This window comes from Camelus ferus, chromosome 3 (assembly GCF_009834535.1).
Source record: "Camelus ferus isolate YT-003-E chromosome 3, BCGSAC_Cfer_1.0, whole genome shotgun sequence".
NCBI classification, from domain to species: domain Eukaryota; kingdom Metazoa; phylum Chordata; class Mammalia; order Artiodactyla; family Camelidae; genus Camelus; species Camelus ferus.
Genome location: NC_045698.1, coordinates 89,287,963 through 89,306,745, shown reverse-complemented (window position 1 = coordinate 89,306,745; position 18,783 = coordinate 89,287,963).

Here is an 18,783-nt window from a genome sequence, read left to right as displayed (position 1 = left end):
AAGGAACCTGAATTCAAAAAGATACATGCACCCCAATGTTCATAGCAGCACTATTTACAATAGCCAAGACATGGAAACAAACAAAATTTTAAAAAGAAAAAATAATATGTATAGAAACGGCAGGGCAGATGGAAAACACAAAATGTGATGGTAGAAATAAAACCCAGTAAGTGGAATTAAGCTAAATTCAATTTATATCCATTTAAGAACTAGACTCTAAATATGACAGCACTTAAGGTTAAATGTAACTTTTCAAACAAACAGGCACATGATAAGTAAACAAAGTTCATGCAGCTTTTATAACTGACATAAAGGCAAGAGGAAGCTGTATTTGTCATACTTTTTGACAGAGGGTAGGTACGTGGTATTTTCTTTCTAGCTTTTTGTCATGGTTGAAATAGTTCCTAATAATGAAAGTCGGTAAGGGAAATGGCTCAGGGTTTAGTTAGCAAACAGCCTGAAGACATCTAGCAGAGACCCAGTAGCCAATTAATACAATGAGGATTTGGCCTCCAGGACTGAAATGCCACTGGTGTGAGGTAACAAGCTAAGAAAACCGTCCATTGTGAGCCATGAATCAGTAACAGAGGAAGCACAGGAGTGTCATTTTGGCAAAGACCTTAGTTCCTTAAGACCAAAGCACTGAGCTTGCTTTCTTCTAGTCCCTCCAGATTTCACCTGATTTGAACCAAGATCAAATTTTCAGTCTATGGTCAGCTGTTAAGGGGACAGTGAGGAGCCCAGGGGCTCGGCAGCCAATGGGCTTGGCTGCCACCTGATACAAACCTTGAGTGAAGAAGGGAAGGTCCTACTTTGGCAAACATTTCTAAGTTGATGTCAGTAAAGAATTACTAGGACACACACACATATATACAGTGCGTGCTCTTTCCTGCAGATATAGAGAGACGTCAGGGCCAAATAGGGGCGGCCAGGACAAAGCCGGGGGCAGGCAGTGGTGAAGATGAACTGAGTGCCGTTAAAGGAAAAGTCCAGCTTTCCGTTACAGAGTAAAGGGTGAGGAGGTGGGGAGAATGCAGTGGGGGGCGGGGGCAGAAAGACTGGCAGAGAGAGACAGGGAGAGAAGGATGAGAATGAGAACTAGGGAGGAAAGCGAGAAGGAAGAGGAAGGAGAGAAGGGAAGGGGGTGGAGGGGAGCGGAGAGGAGGAGGCAGGAAGCAGCGCACCAGCCACATGTCTGCGTCTCTCAGGAGTCCACGCGGGGCTGCTGCAATACACCCGAGGGCAAGATGAGGCTTCCAACAGCTAGACTGTGCAAGGAACCGGACAGTGGCACAATCTAGACTCTGCCAAACCAGAGCAAAACCCACACCACAAACAAGTCTCATGCTGATAGTTCATCATGCGCGTCTTCTCTAGGGAGCATTCCACATATTGCTTCCCCCTTAACCGACATTCCTTACTTTATAGTAATATAACAATATTGTTATCAATGCTCCCTGTCTCTCTCGCTCGCTCTCTCTCTCTATATATATATACATCCATACACACACACACACACACACACACACACACACACACACACACACACACTAATTACATTCTCATAGCAACCTTATCAGGTGAGAACTGTTTTATCCCCATTTTACAGATGGGGTACAGTGAGAACCTAAATAACTTGTTGACGGCCATGCAGTTAATAAGAGTGAGCAGGGTTCTGAATCTAAGGAATCTGGTCTAGAGCCTCTCTCTTAATCTGAATGATGGGGGCTGACTGTAGCTTCAGGCAGTGTGAACCTGCTCCAACCAGGCAAGTGGGGCCAGAGGCTGGGAGCCCGAGGCCACCCTCCACTCTGCGGGCAGTGTCACTGTGGATGTTGTGAGTCCCAGTCACGAGCTACGAGAAGCAGAAGGGGAGGTGGCTGCACATTCTTTCTGCTCCAGGGCTTTTCCAGCTCAGGGCACCCTGGCAGCCAAGGCCGATAGGTGGAGGTAAGTAAAACACTGGACTCACAGGCAGACATGGTTTTCTGCTCGGCACAGCCCTCTGCTGTGTGATTCCAAGGGAGCAGAAGGAAAAATGCCGGACTCTGCAGCGGGTGAGACACCGTCCCTGCACATCTCACTCATCGCTTCTCAAAACCGAGGGCCTCGGCGATCTGTCACTTTAATAGCGTGGTAAACTACATTGCCGAGCAGTTTGGTATATAAGCGCAGCATCACTCTCTGGCGGAGCTCTCCTTTGTTCCCTGTTGAGTGTGATTCCTCCTTCCATTCAGATTCCATCACTTTTCACAAAGTCCCCATCTCTCCGCGGGTCTAAAATCCCTCCGTTAGATCACACCGGTTGGCAAGGAGTAGCTCAGAAGCGCCAGCTCCAATTTGAAGACACTCTTATCTCGGAGGGAGCCCAGCCTCTCACAGGGACCCTGTGGGCGGAAGACCCCGCTCTTCTCGCCGTCCCTGGAGGAGCGGCATGCGGTGCTGATCACCCACCAGGGCAGGTCACAAAAGTGAAACAGTTATATTTGACTTGAGAGGCTCTCTGGGCAATTCTGCAGTTCTGTCTGGCTGTTTTTCTTAGATTAACATTTTCGCCAGCATTCCAAGGGCATACACTCACTCCGGCACCGGCCCCAGCCGTGAGCGGGAGCGACACTTCGGAGTCAAACTCTGCCAAGTCTAATACTAAAAGTAGGTGAATGGGATTTGACTGCCTTCTAAATTGAATGTCTGTGGAATTTCTTGGACCTGAAACAGAGCCCAGAACAAAGTCTGTATAGTAACATTCACTAGGTGTCAGTGTTTGACAAACTGTCTTGCCAGCATCATTAGTGGAATGTTCATTTTGGCACAAATCGTCTATGGAAAATGCAATTAGGAAAAAGTTGTGCAAAGGGCAATTAGAAACTGAATAACCCGCCTTATTCCTTTTATTCAGATTACCCTTGGCTACTAAACTGATATAAATCTCTGCTGGAAATAGCTCAGAGACTGTCACAGCAGCCCCTGGAGTGCATGGTCTGCAGAGAGCGGGAAGAACAAGCAAGGGAGTGCTTAGATGCCTGCCCACGCCCTCTTCCTGCTGCTCTCTTCCCTTTCTCTGGACGCCACCCTGTTGCTGCAATGGCCATTAAGCCTGGCTTCCTTTCTTGGCCATAGGCTAGCCCCAGTACAGGGAGAGGAGAGCCCCTTTCAAAGAATGGCATTTTAACATGAATTCAGCCTGACAAACGTGCTTTGAACAGAGAGGTATTACTATCTGCCCCATTTGTGACTGGTAAAGTGCCGAAGAAATCCATTTCTTCTTTCATTCAATTCATTCAATCATCAATGATATACTGAACACTGTGCCAGATGGTGTTCTGGGTTCAGTAGAAATAATAAACACTCCTGACTTCATGGATGTTGCTTTCTAGTTAGAGGAGACAAAATAAACAAAAAAGTAACGTATATAGTATGCTAGATGTTAATAAATACTATGGAAAAAATAAACAAGGGAAAGGAGAGAGTGAGTTCCTGGGTGGAAAGGGGCTGCAGATTTATTATGGTGCAAGGCAGTGCTGAGAAGTTGACACGTGAACAAAATCCTGCGAGAGGGGAGCCAGCAGCGACCATCTCAGGAAATGGTGTCCAGGCCGAGGACCTGGCGAACGTGAATGCTTTGAGAGATGAATGTATCTGTTGTGGCTGGAGGGGAGTAGAAGATGTGATCACACAAGTCAAGGGGAGTGGAAGGGTGTACACCGCCAAGGGCCTTGAGGCCATTGTGACGATGGGCATTTACTCTGGGAATCATCAGAGCATTCTGAGCAGTGGAGTGATTCGATCTGACATAAATTTAAAAGATGACCCTGCGGAGGACATTCTCCAGAGATCAGGGTGTGAAAGTAGAAGCAGAGAGACAAGTTAGGAGGCTATTACAATAGTTCAGGTGAGGTGGTGAGACCGAGGTGCTCAGAAATGAAAAGACCCAGGGTGTATTTTAAATGAATAACTTAAAAGGACTTGTCAGAGCTTTCTTTCCGGGATGTGAGAAAAGAAAGGAGACAAGGGTCACGCAAAAGATTTTGACTTGCACAACTGGCATTGCCATTTCCTGGTGCGGGTTGGGGAGGAACGGTGTGGTGGGGGAAGGCAGAGCTAAGATGTAGACTTGCTAATTTTCATCTGCCTTTTCGATAGCCAAAAGAAGATAATGAGTAGGCTATCTGATGTACAAGTGTAGAGTGTAGGGAAATGGTCCAAGCTGGAGATAGACATTTGGGAATTGTCAGTGTACAGGTGGAATTTCATGCCTTATGATGAACAAAATCACCAATGAAGGAGTGTAGACAAAGAAGAGACAATGTGCAAGGACCGAGTCCTGGGACCCTTTAGCATGTAGAGGTTGGGGCAATGGGAAGGAACCAGTGAAAGAAACTGAGAACAAGTGGCCAGAGAGGCAGGACCAAGCCCTGGAGTATGTGGTGTCCTGGAAACAAGGGAAAAGAGTGCTTAGGGAGGAGGGAGGGGTCAACCGTGGATAAAAGAGCTGAAGAGACCAAGGTGGGTAGGGAAGAGAAAAGACATGGAAACAACCTAAATGTCCATCAACAGATGACTGGATAAAGAAGCTGTGGTATATTTACACAATGGACTGCTCAGCCATAAAAACCGACAACAGAACGCCATTTGCAGCAACATGGATGGCCCTGGAGAATGTCATTCTAAGTGAAGTCAGTCAGAAACAGAAAGAAAAATATCATATGATATCACTCATATGTGGAATCTAAAAAAAAAAGACAAATGAACTTATTTAAAATACAAAACAGAAACAGACTCACAGACATAGAAAATAAACTCATGGTTACCAGTGGGGAACGGGGTAGGAAGGGATAAATTGGGAGTTCCATATTTGCAGATACTGACTGGTACATATAAAATAGTTAAATAAATTTATACTGTATAGCACAGGGAACTATATTGGATATCTTGTAGTAGCTTATGGTGAAAAAGAATATGAAAATGAGTATACGTATATTCATGTATGACTGAAGTATTGTGCTGTACACCAGAAACTGACACAACATTGTAAACTGACTATACTTCAATAAAAACAAGATTAAAAAAAAGAAGAAAAAAGGGGGGAAAAAAGTGCTAATATAGACCTTTCACTGTGTTTGGAGTCCATTTATACTAGCGGAGACACTGCTATTAATCAGAAATAAAAATATCTTTACTTTGCTTAACGTTGCTTTCTTCCTGATGGTACAACTTCTGCCTTTACCCCTCGCCTTGGCCATACTTACGTGAGTGCGTGTTTACGTGCAGCAAGCACACGAACACACACACACACACTCAGTTACTTCTGGAATCACCAGAGGCTGGCTCACTTGTGCTTATGAGTAGAGAGATACCACAAGGTACCCCTCTTCTGTCCTGCACGGGGATGTCAGTTACTGCATCCAGCCCTGTAGATGAGCCTTTAATGTGTTAAGAGTCCTCAAGGTATTAGAGACCAAACTTAATAAAAGAGGAAGAGGATGTAATATTATTATGATTAAGCATTTGATTTCATTTAATAATTAATTCATGAAATTGTTACTTCTCCAAAAACGTTCGAAGTTAAAATGATTTGTTTGCTTATTTGCTGCCTCCTCCTCCTCTTTCTCTTCCTTTTTCTTTTGTAATATGACCAAATTTCAAGTAAATATCCTGAAAAGATTATGGTAAAGATATTAGCATTTTAATTCAGTTAGAAGTAAATGTGGTATATGAGCCAACTTGAAAGAGCTCTCAATCGCCAAAAATGGAAGAATTTGAGCATGATAGTAAGTGACTGCTGTACTGGATTATAATCGACAGAGTTAAATAAATATCCGTGAGGCCATACTAATATAAGTCAATAAGTGAACACGTAAATCAATACTGTTTTTTTTTTACTATGTAAAGAGTACTGAGAAATAAATCTTCCATTTCTTGTCTTTTTCATTTAGCATTTTATTTGGAAGGCCTAACCATGTACATTTGGCTTGCTGTTGTTTCTAACTGATACACAGCATTTCACCAGTTTACGTATCCCTTATCTTAGGGATAAACTCTTAGATTTCCTTCAATTTCCCACCAGCACCAACTATGCTGTATAAACAGCCTTGAACATGACAACAGCTATAGAACTATACGAGAATATTTCTCTGGGACATGTGTTCAGCTGCAGGATCTCTGGGTCATAGAACAAACAGATGTTTAATTTTACTAAGCATTTCCAAATTGCTTTGCAGAATGTATATACTAGGCTACACTTTCACAAGTAGCTACAAGCTTCTGATTTCTTCACATTTTTGCCAATACTTGCAGCCTTCCAAATTTTGCAATTGTAAGGCCATTGTATTATTTTCCATTATTTTTTTTAACATTTTTTATTGATTTATAATCATTTTACAATGTTGTGTCAAATTCCAGTGTAGAGCACAATTTTTCAATTATACATGAACATACATATATTCATTGTCACATTCCTTTCTCTGTGAGCTACCATAAGATCTTGTATATATTTCCCTGTGCTATACAGTATAATCTTGTTTATCTATTCTACAGTTTTGAAATCCCAGTCTATCTCTTCCCACCCCCCCCACCCCCTTGGCAACCACAAGTCTGTATTCTATGTCTATGAGTCTATTTCTGTTCTGTATTTATGCTTTGTTTGTTTGTTTTTTTAATTTAGATTCCACATATGAGTGATCTCATATGGTATTTTTCTTTCTCTTTCTGGCTCACTTCACTTAGAATGACATTCTATTATTATTATTATTATTATTGAAACAAATTAGTGGAAATGTAATGGCTTAAAACAACTTTAATTTCTTATCTTATAATTCTGGAGATCAGAAATCCAAACAAAGTATCACTGGGCTAACATGAAGGTGTCAGCAGTGCTCTGTGTCTTTCTGGAGGCTCCAGGGAAGAATTTGTTTCCTTGCCTTTTCCAGTTTCCGGAGGTTGTCTGCATTCCTTGGGTCATGGCCCCCTCTTCCATTTTTAAAATCAGCAACATATTTTCTACGCATCTTCCTCTCACTCTGAAGTTCGTGTTTTCCTTTTACAAAGACCCTTGGAATTACGTGGGGCCCACCTGGCTAATTCAGGATAGTCTGGCCATCTCGGAATTCTTAATCACATTTGCAGAGTCTCTTTGCCAAGTGAGGAAACATTTCACAGGTTCCGAGGATTAAGATGTAGATATCAATGGGGGGGGCAGTATTCTATGTATTACAAGTACTAACTTTTTTTTTTAAATCATCTTCAAGAGAGTAGCAATAAAGTAAGGGTCATATTCCACACCAAATGCCATGAGAGCTTTTCTCTTTCACTCACACACTGCATTGTCACGCATCACTCATTTGCCATATGATAGGGACATTGGAGAGCACGTAGAGAAAGGACTTGTACAAGAATACTGATTCTTTAAAAAAAAATCACAAGTCAGACACTCCACGAATCAGCTTCTAAATAAATCTGCAAGTTTCTAAACATCTGACAGATGAATAATGAAGCAGATGAATGTACCTTCATCTAGCTCTTAAGACACAAATTTAATTGCGAATATTCTTATTTGTTAAGTGTTCGTATTCAATGTCATTATTGCACAAGTATTGTGTAAATATTACCATAGATTTGCTGTGTTTCATTCCTGGAAACAAAATTGTTCCTAAATTTGTATACAGAAATTTACACTGCTGCCCACTTCAAGGGTGCAGGTGAGAACATGGAAAAGAAACCCAGGGCATGAGTTTTCAAGAAAAAAAATTTTATTGAAATTAGTAGAAGCCTTTTTAAAACAAACTCTTAAATTGATCACCAAGGTGGCATAAGCTTAAAGCCAAGCTCTCTGGTTGAAACAGGAGGTGGCGATCAAGCATCCTCTTCCCTCTTGGCAGGAGCCCTGGTGGCACCTTTGAGGGGGTTCTAGGCTTTGAGCATCATAGCTTGACAAATCCTGGGGAATTTAGAGGGGAAACTCCCAAAACAAAGGAAAAAACAGAGCAATTTTTGAGCATGCAATAAAACTGGGAAGAAGGAAGCCTACTAGTGAATTGCCAGTGCCAGAAGAGCATCCTGCCTACAGTAGAGAATCTGGACGAGAGGTCACATAACATATTAACCAGAACACAGACACATTAATTCCCCGGTAAGGGACCACTGTAACGGGCTTGCTTGTAAAAGCATGCCGCTTACAGCAGCACCTTTACAGCCGGCTTACTTGCGGGTAGTGGATGAATTTGGACAGGAAGTTCCATAGTAACCGTTTTTGGGAATATGTTATAACAAGAAACAATTAGACTTTCATATTAGAAATCAGGAATACAAACTTCTAATAAATGTGTTAAAATGTAGGGTATAGCCATTCAGATTGCCAGTATATGGAGATGTACAATGTCTCGGTCATTCTAATGACTTGGCCAGCCTTTCGTTCTTGTTGTGTAAACTCCCAGACCCCACTCTCTAAGTCCTCACTCTCATCTCATTGTCCCTACAGTTCAGCCACTACTGCTCCATCCCAACCAACCCACACTCAAACGCACGCTCAGTCACACACCATCTCTGTCGTCTGCCTAGTGTCCAACTCAGTCTGGGTTCAAATGACATTTTACGGTTATTTCTCTCATGTCTATTTTTAACATCCACAAATCCACAGTATTTCTACAGTCTTCTTAATTTAATCTGCTGGTTCTCAGTTGGTGAAAACGACAAGGAGTTGGCAACATTTGCAATCCTTCCATTGGGTTGATGGATTGTTTTCTATTTAAAGCACTTGATTTAGAAACATTTCTTAGACAATTTGGCTTTTTTTAAAAAAAAATCATCAACACACTCTCTGCTCTGTTTTTAGTCATTGCCTTGTTTCCATCTGTCAAAGGGGCTCTGTATTTTTTTTTAACAACTCTTCACATGTTGAAATTTAACCAATGAGCCTCAACTGTGATTTGATTTGGCTTCAGTTACCTTTAATGCTCAAAATTGACTTAAATCTTTTGGCGGTAGTGGAGCAATCCACATAATTGGCTGCTGATATGGAAATTAGAACAGGAATTAGCCAGGTACAGCGTACAAACTGGATTAGAGAATGAAATGATTGAAAGAATGGCTTGAGACACTGCAATGCAGCCCAAGAATCATTCATATGGAACAGATTGGATCTGTAATCTGGAACCCCAGGTTGGTGGTTTGGCTGCTAGAAGAAGCTCACAAGAGGTAAAAAGTGCTCATTGAACCCCTCATTTCACAGCTCAGGAAGCTAGTGTTTACAAAGTCTTGAGCAAGAAAACAAGTAACATGATGAGCTGAGAACCTGGATTCTGATTCCATATGAATATCCCCAGCTGAACTGGAAATGCTGCAGCCATATTGACTGAGAAGCCAGACACAACCCTTCTGCATGACATTAGGTAGACCTTTAAATATTGTGTTGTGGCCCAGAAGTGAGTAAAAGCAAAAGACACATGCATTAATTACGTAGGGCTCTTGAGAGAAATAGAAACAAAAGTGTGTGTGTGCAAGTGCGTGTTCATGCGTGTGCGTGTGCGTGTGTGTGTGAGAGAGAGAGAGGGAGAGAGGGAGAGAGAGAGAACGAACTATTTATTTTAAGGAATTGGTTCACATGATTGTAACTGTAGGGGCTGGAAAGCCCAAATTTTCAGAACAGACCAGCAGGCTAAAGGCCTGGGGAAGCATCATTGTTGCAATCTTGAATCTGAAGACAATTTGGAGGTAGAATGCTTTCCTTCTTCCTCAGGGAACCTCAGCTTTTTCTCTTAAGGCCTTCAACTGAATGGCTGAGCCCCATCCACATTATGAAGATTATCTAATCTGCTGTACTCAGCCTACTAATTTAAAAGTTAATTACATCCAAAAATACATTTACAGCAACATTTAGACTGGAGTTGAACCACACATTTGGGCACTGTACCAAGCCAAGGCGACATTTAAGATTAACCACCACAGAACAGTAACCTTTTCCTAGTTTTTCATTTGTTCACTCAAAAATGTTTACTGAGTCCGACCCTGTGTTAGGTACTCTCCTAAACACTCAGGATGCAGTAGGGACTAAGGCTGGCTAGGTCCTTGATTTCATGAAGAACACAGCAAAGCCAGGAATATGAACAACAACAACAAAAAAACCCACACAAGACATCGAATGAGGTTTTTCCTACTGGTTTGTAATTTTGGCTGAAGCCTGAGGAAAATGCTAGATAATTACCGTGCCATTCTAAAGGGAAATGCTTGTTTTTCTGTAGTTACAAGCAAGCACATAATATATAGTACACAAAATCATTTACTTCAAATTTGACCAAGAAACTCAAACATCTCAGAATGGCCTAAATTTTTCAGAATTTTATACTGTATAGCATTCAAGGAGTATAGTTTCCAACATTAAAATATTTCTATCTAGGGGAGTTTCCAAGATGGCAGAGTAGAAAGATCCTGAGCTTATCTCCTGTAATGGGCACACCGGAATTAAAATTTACAGAGCAAATATCAATGAAAAAGAACAGAAGCTACCAGAAAAGATCTTCTACAACTAAAGATATAAAGAAAAGACCGCAGTGAGACAAGCAGAGGGGACAGACTTGCAATATAGTCAAGACCCATAATCCTGGGTGAGCAACCCAAATATGGAAGAATAATTACAGTTGCAGAGATTCTCCCCGAGGAATGAGCCTGAGCTCCACATCAGGCTCCCCAGCCTAGCCTAGGGGTACTGCATCAGGAAGATGAGCCCCTGGAATGTTTGGCTTTGAAGGCCAGCAGGGCTTACTTTTGGGAGAAACAGAAATCTGTGGAAAATAAAGACTCCACTGTTTAAGGGTGCACACATAACTCACATGCTCCGGGACCTAGGGCAGAAGCAGTAATTTCAAAGGAGTCTGGAGAGGCAGGAGATAGCTGGAATTCACCTTGGGGACATGAGCAGTGGTGCTAACAATTTTGGAGAGTACATTCTACCATGTGGACACCAGTGTTGGCAAGCCCATTTTGGAGTCCTCCCTCTAGCTTATTCGGCTTAGGACCCAGCCCCAAAATCACCCATCAGACTGTAGGCAACAGTATTGAGATGCCTCAGGCCAAGCAACTAACTGGGTGGAGCTGTGTCCCACTAGCAGGCAGGTTGCTTAAGAACCCCAGAGTCCACAGCTCTCCCTGGACACAGCCCTGTCAACCCAAAGGCCAAGGACCTGGCCCCATACACCAGTGTGCAGGCGCTAGACCTAGTACCCCAAGGGCCCTTCATCCAGAAACACTGAACACAGCCTTAGCCACCAGTGGGTAAACACTAGGCCCAGGATAACTGCAGCTCTGCAGCCTGTCATGGCAGGGCCCAGCCCACCCACCAGGAGGCAAATACTAGCCCTGAGACTGACTGGGCCCTGGCCCAACCCACCAACAGACCAAGACAAGCTTTGGAACACTCCAGATCCTTCCACTAGTAAGCCAGCAGTAGCACAAGGACCCCTGGGGTTTCACGGCCAGCTACTTCATCATCTGGCCCCGCCAACCAGAGGCTAGCAGTCTCTGCCCAAGCTAGGGCCTGGCAGCCAACCAGACTGGGGGCTAGCCACACCTACCAGACCACCCACAGTAGTTAGCCTTTCACAACAGAAGGACCCACACAGCCCACACAGTGGACATCCCTAGAGCATATAGCTCTGGTAACCAGAAAAGGGTGTGCTGCTGGGACACACAGGAGAGCTGCTACAAAAGGCCATTTCTCTGAGGTTGAGAAATATAACCAACCTACTAGATACATAGAAATAAAAACAGCAAGGTAGGCAAAATGAAGTGACAGAGGAACATGTTCCAAACAAAGGAACAATATAAAACCCTAGAAAAACTAAGTGCAGTAGAGAAAGGCAATCTACCTGAGAGAATTCGAGGAAATGATTGTAAAGATGATCAAAGAAATTGGAAGAAGAATGGACGAGCAGACCGAGAAGTTAGAAGTTTTTAAGAAAGAGTTAGAAAATATAAAAAAAAACCAAACAGAGATTAAGAATACTGTAACTGAAATAAAAAACACTCTAGAAGGAATCAACAGTAGACTAAATGATTCAGAAGAACAGATCAGTGAACTGAGAGACAGAGTAGTAGAAGTTACTGACACTGAGCAAAAAAAGGAAAAAAGCATGAAAGAAATGAGGACAGTTTAAGAGACCTCTGGGACAACATAAAGTGTACTAACATTCACATTACAGGTGTCCCAGAAGGAAAAGAGAAAGGGACTGAGAACATATTTGAAGACATAATAGCTGACAACTTCCCTAACCTGGAAAATGAAACAGACATACAAGTTCAGGAAGCACAGAGAGTCCCATGCAAGATTAACCCAAAGAGACCTAGATACAATGCAATTAAAATGGCAAAAATTAAAGGTAAAAAGAGAATATTAAAAGTAGCAAGGGAAAGCAACAAGTTACATACAAGGGTACTCCCATAAGGCCACTTGCTGACTTTTCAGCATAAACCCTTCAGGCCAGGGAGAGTGGCATGATATATTTGAAGTGATGGAAGGGAAAGACCTACAATCAAAAGTACTCTGCCATAGAAGGCTCTCACTCAGATTTGATGGGGAGATCAGAAGTTTTACAGAAAAGCAAAAGCTAAAAGAGTTCAGCACCACCATACCAGCTTTGCAAGAAATGTTAAAGGGACTTCTCTAAGCAGAAAAGAAAAGGCCAAAACTAGAAACATGAAAATTATGAAAGAAAAAAGCTCATTGGTAAAAGCAAATATATAGTAGAGGCAGGCTATCACCCACACGCAGCGCTAGCAGGAAGACAAAAGTAGTAAAATCATCTACACCCACAATAAGCAGTTAAGGGATGCACAAAACAGTTAGATGTAAAATGCAAGGCCAAAAACAGTAATCGTGAGGGGAGGACAGTACAAACACAGGGTGTCTAAAATTCATTTGAAATTCAGAGATCAGCAACTTAAAACAATCGTGCATATATGGAAATTGCTATATATAAACCTCATGGTAACCACAAACAAAAAATCTATAGTAGATAAACACACACAAAGGAGGAAGGAATCCAAACATAATAATAAAGAAAGTCATCAAACCACAAGTGAAGAGAACAAAAGAAAAAGAAAGGTAGAGGGAAGAACTACAAAAACAATTCCAAAACAATACGAAATGGAAATAAGTCATACATATCAATAATTAAAGGTAAAAGGACCAAATGCTCCAGTCAAAAGTACCTAGGGCAGAAGCAGTAATTTCAAAGGAACCTGGGTCAGACTCACCTGCTGGTCTTAGTGAGTCTCCTGGAGAGGCAGGAGATAACTGGAATTCACCTTGTATACATTCAATGTATACAAAATGTATACAAAAAACAAGATCCATATATATGCCACCTATGAGAGACTCACTTCAGATCTAGAGACATATACAGACTGAAACTGCGTGGAAAAGTTATTCCATTTCCATGGAAATGGAAAACGAAAGAAAGCTGGGATAGCAACACTTGTATCAGACAAAATAGACTTAAAAATGAAGAATGTAACAAGAGACAAGGAAGACCATTGCATAATGATCCAGGGTTCAATCTGAGAAGAGTATATAACAACTGTAAGTATGTATGCACCCAACATGGAGCACCGAAATACATAAAGCAAATATTAATGGACATAAAGGGAGAAACTAACAGTAACACAATCATACTAGGGGCCTTTAATACACCACTTACAACAATGGACACGTCATCTAGACAGAAAATCAATAAGGAAACATTGCCCTTAAATGATACATTAGACCAAAAGATATTCCATCCCAAAGCAGCAGAATACACATTCTTTTCAAGTGCACAGGGAACATTCTCCAGGATAGACCACATGCTACGATACAAAACAAGCCTCAGTAAATCTAAGAAAATTAAATCATATCAAGCATCCTTTCCAGCACCACACTATGAGACTGCAACTCAGGAAAAAATGGCAAAAAGCACAGACACATGGAGGCTAAACAATATGCTACTAAACAACCAATGGATCACTAAAGAAATCAAAGACATTAAAAAATACCTAGAGACAAATGAACATGAAAATACAACTATACAGTATCTACGAGACCGAGAAAAGGCAGGTCTCAGGAAGTTCATAATGATACAGACTTACCTCAGAATACAAGAAAAAGCTTTTCCTTTCTCTTCCTTTCCTCATTTTCCTTTCTTTGCCAGCTTCGCTCCATGCAGGAAGGAAGAGCTGGCTGACTGCCTTGCCAGCTTTACTTTGCTGAGGTATTACTGAGAATTATTTTCCTACAGGAATGATTGTTCTATGCTATCATCAGAAATCAAATGCTAACACTACAGTCCACTTTCAGGAGGCCAGATAAATTCTTCTGTATTTGTTAAAGTAAGTATTTTAAACCTGTGCCATGTGGAGTCATACTATTTTAAGACAGATGACCCCTTGAAACAACCAGGAGTTGTACTAGGAATAACACTAAAGTAGCTATGGGAAGTGGCCACTTCTAATTTGGGTGACTCTCAGAAATACTGAAGAGCCTCTTTCTTAAGCTTATAAGGGAGGCTGTGTGAAGGAACCAAAGTGCACAGGGGGCAGATCGAGGAACGGCACAGTCTTATCTATCTCTTCTTCCTGGCTGAGCCCCCAGAGAAGATTTTTTCCAAGAAATTGAAAGTGTGTGTGTCCTAGTGAAAACAGCCCTAGCATGTTTATAAAAGATCACTCTGGTAAGCTCTTGGCAAGCCTTAAGGATCATAGCTGTCATCTTTGCCTATCCTTCATAGTCTGGAGAAAATGAATGATGATAACGTTACTCATCTACAAAAGTTCAGTTTTCTCCATAAACACAGCTGTGTCATGAGTTAAGCGAACTCAATATGTGAAAATTTGGATTGACTGAAAAATAAACTGAAGATGATTATTTGCACCACAAAAGAATTCTGTGCTTTATGAATGATTCATCATGGAATTATTTTGAATAGTGAAGTCTCTTAATGATCCCAAAATACAGTTCTGTTTATAAGCATGCGATTAGCATGCAAGTGTTTAAGGCCTCATCAGTTGCATACAGAGAGGTATCAACACACGGATGGTTCGCTCTTTTCTTTTGTGAAAGATTCTGTTTATTTTCTCTAGAGACAAATCAGTTTTAAGTTATTTTATCATTTAGATGCGAATTTACGTTTATGCTAACTCTTCCCTTAGGCTGACTCTTAAGGAAAACAATTTCTGTTATTTCAATGCTAGTTAAAATAATTTTGTCTATTTGACCAATTATTTCTAGAAAATAATAATAGAGATATTATTGCAGGAAGTATATGTTTATAATCACCTAACTTGCGTTTCTAACACACCATTACACCTAGGAATAATTCACGCTCCATTATGGAATGGAGAATAGGGGCAAAGAAAGCAGACCGTAGTGTCAGAAAAACTTGAATTAGTTCATGATTTGATAGCACCCCTGTAGATTCCATTTTCCAGACGTCAGCTTATGAATATGTAATTACTTACCAGACTAATACCTGAAACCATTTAACTCTGACAAAATTTGAGAGAGGGAAGCAGGTAATGAGCAGCAAAAGGGGATACCAGAACATTCACATTCTCACTACACAAGACAAGACAGGGGAGGAGGTATCAAGAGATGTTATTAAGTGTTACTGGAGCAAAAAGAATAATCATTTCAAACTCCAAAAGGTAAAACAAACAAATAAAAATATAACGGCTGAAAACAATAAATGTACATATCAAAAACTGAGAGAAGAGAGAAATGGGGTTTAGCTTAAGTGAACTGAGTCCTTACCTTACATAGTGGAGGAGTGGTCAAAATACACTGCCTAAAGTTTTAAATGAAGAAAACAGCATAATGCAATACGCATCATACTTAAACTTGCCAATGAAAGTACCAGGAGAACAAAACCAGAAATGGCCAAAAGTGTTTCCTCTGCAAAGTAGAGACGGGAAGCAAATGGGTGGTGGGCAAAGTTGCCTTTCAACATAAAACTTTTACTGTTGTACTTTTCTTTAAAAATGATGTACGTGTTTTACTTTGATTTTAACAAAAATGTTTGCACGTATACACACATAGGCATATAACCACACCAGGATCTTCAGTGGCTCTCATCATCCTGACAAAAAAATGCTAACTTATCAGGATGATCCCAGGGCCATACCTGACCTAGAACTGCTTACCTGTCTAACCTCTTTCCCCAGTTTCCAATGTCCACCTGCAACCCAGCTCTACTGAACAACTTATAGCTCCTGCAGACTCATCTTTTTCTAGGGCCCTCAATATCTCTGCATGTTCTTCCGCTTGTTCTTTGCCATTGTTCTCCCATCCATCTCCTGTCTTTTTTCTGCTCTGTTGTGCCTCATTAGGGAGCTGACCCCGCAAAACGTATTCCTAGACTCCCCTGTCTGGGCAGTGGAGGGCAGGGATGGGAAAATGGCATGCAGAAAAGAAGGAGACAAATCAGGGTATTTCCCCTCTCATCTCTGCACAGGCCGCGTCCCAGGCACACTGCATGTCACTGACAGTCCCAGCTCCAGGTAAGCAGACCCCTCCATGGCTCTATTTCCACCTGGCAACCCCAGCTGCCCTGCTCCTGCCAGGTACAACCACTACTCTTGATCTCTCCAGCCCTAAGAGCCAGAGTGGTTGGTTCCCTGAATTGCTTCATCTTTTCTATTTGCTCTATCAACACCACCAGTACCTTTGCACCTACATGGCTATTAAATTCTTCCTCTTGAACTCCATGGAGTGGATTCCATTTCTCTGACTGCACCCTGACTGACAGAGCTGGTTAATTCTATTTGTCCGCAAAGACTAAGGTCTGCGGTCACCCCTCTCAGGAAGCTGTCCTGGTCTGGGTTAGCAGCTCTTCTTCTGCCTCTAGAGTCCATCATCCCTGTCATCATCACTCTCATTTTCACTGCATTGTGGCTGTTTCTTTGGTCTATCTTCCCAGAACAATGTGAATTCCTCAAGGGCCAAGACCCTGTCATATGTGACTTGTTTCTCTTGTGTTAAATACTGACTGGACCCAGTGAGCACCAAGAAAATATTTGTTGAATGAGGATATTAGAAATGTGGAAGATTTTCTTTTCTGATTGACAGTAGAGGTGACCTTCCAAACACACAAATTTGATAGTCATTGAATGGAGTCCTAAGGTCATTCTTATGAATGTTCACTGCAGTATTCTCTAAACTGCATCTTCCACCCACGTCAGTGCCTTTTAAATGCTTCCCACCATGACATTGTGTAAAATATACACTTTACATAGAGATGCAATATTTAATAAGAGTATTTTAAATTAAGGTTTTGTTTCATGATGGGTACAAATGCACACAAGACTGGCACTTTCTAGCCTGCTCCTTTCAATTGTTTCATTTTTAAAGTTCTGGTTGCATCCCACTAAACAATTCCATGAAAATCTAACAGTTCATTAACTTTCCGTTGAAAAGCCCACCTTGGATGACAGAGATGGTTTTCACTTACACAGGAGGACTTCAGTGAGGCAGACAGATGGTTTCTGCTGTCCTCTTAAAACCGTTCCCTCAAATATATTACAGAAGCCTGAAACCTGACTGTGGACCCCTAGCTGCCTTATGTTAAAGATTCAGTACCTAGTACTGCTAACAATAATATTAATAATTACAGTTCTCCTTAGAAGGTGACTCTATGTCATACACACTTGAATATCTACAGGTGAGTTTCAGATGTTTCCACAAGGGTAAGATTAGATGATTAGAGAAGAGGAGAATACTGAATACCTGAAGGGGAAGGGAAACACTTTCCTAATTTGGAAATACACACATCTACCTACAAAAGTAAAGGTTTAAATCACTTAATCATTTTACTGTGTGTGCCTGAACAGTTTATATATGTTGATATTCTGATCAATAGGAACTCATGCACCTCTCTACTGAGATATTTAGTTCCAAGTTAATTTTTGATTTGTTCAATTCTATCTTATAAAGAGTTTGAAAATATTCATATCTTGACTTGGATGATGCATGGAACATGCAGCAAAAAATCAAAATATTGTGGTCTCCTCGATCCAATACTTTGGATCCGGGTTACTACCAGAATATCGTCAATCCGCTTCTCTTTCCCAGTATACAGATATTGTTTTTCTTATTAGGTATTCATGCACAGACAAAAATAATTTTTTCCAAGGTAAGTAACAAAAGACCATCCCTGAGCCATCTGTGAGCAATTTCACATCTGAAACGTATAACCAAGGTCAGGTACAAAAACATAATAGATGGCTCAGGGTTAAAGTCTGCATCCTGAACAAAGAGGCAGATGTGTTCCAAAGCAAAAGAAATGTTGCATTCTTTTCTTTTGCTTCGGTTTCTAGAGACTATCAACTCAGGGTTTAATGGAGGTGGAGATGGAGGTGGAGAGAAGAGAGCTGTTACATGTAATCCTTTTTATTAATTTGGCATCGCTTTAAAAAATTGGTATGGCAGTGCCTCTACCAAGCTACTATTTGGTATTATTAAAAGACCTTTGTATGTGGTCAACAGCAAAGCTGAAAAAATATATGTTATTGAGCCAGAACCAAAAAAAAAAAAGAGCGCTGGGGAAGCCAGAGTTGTGTTGTAGCCCACATGTGTACATTTCCTGGACTAAAAGGGAACACGGCAGAAAGAAAAGGACAGTGACAGAAATGAGAGAAAAGGCAAGGGGGGTAGTTAGATGGAGAGGGAGAGCAAACAGGAGCACGTACTTACAGGACTAAGTTTTTTTCTAGAGTTTAGACCTTACCAAAAAATACAGTAAATTACACTAATATTTCTGAACA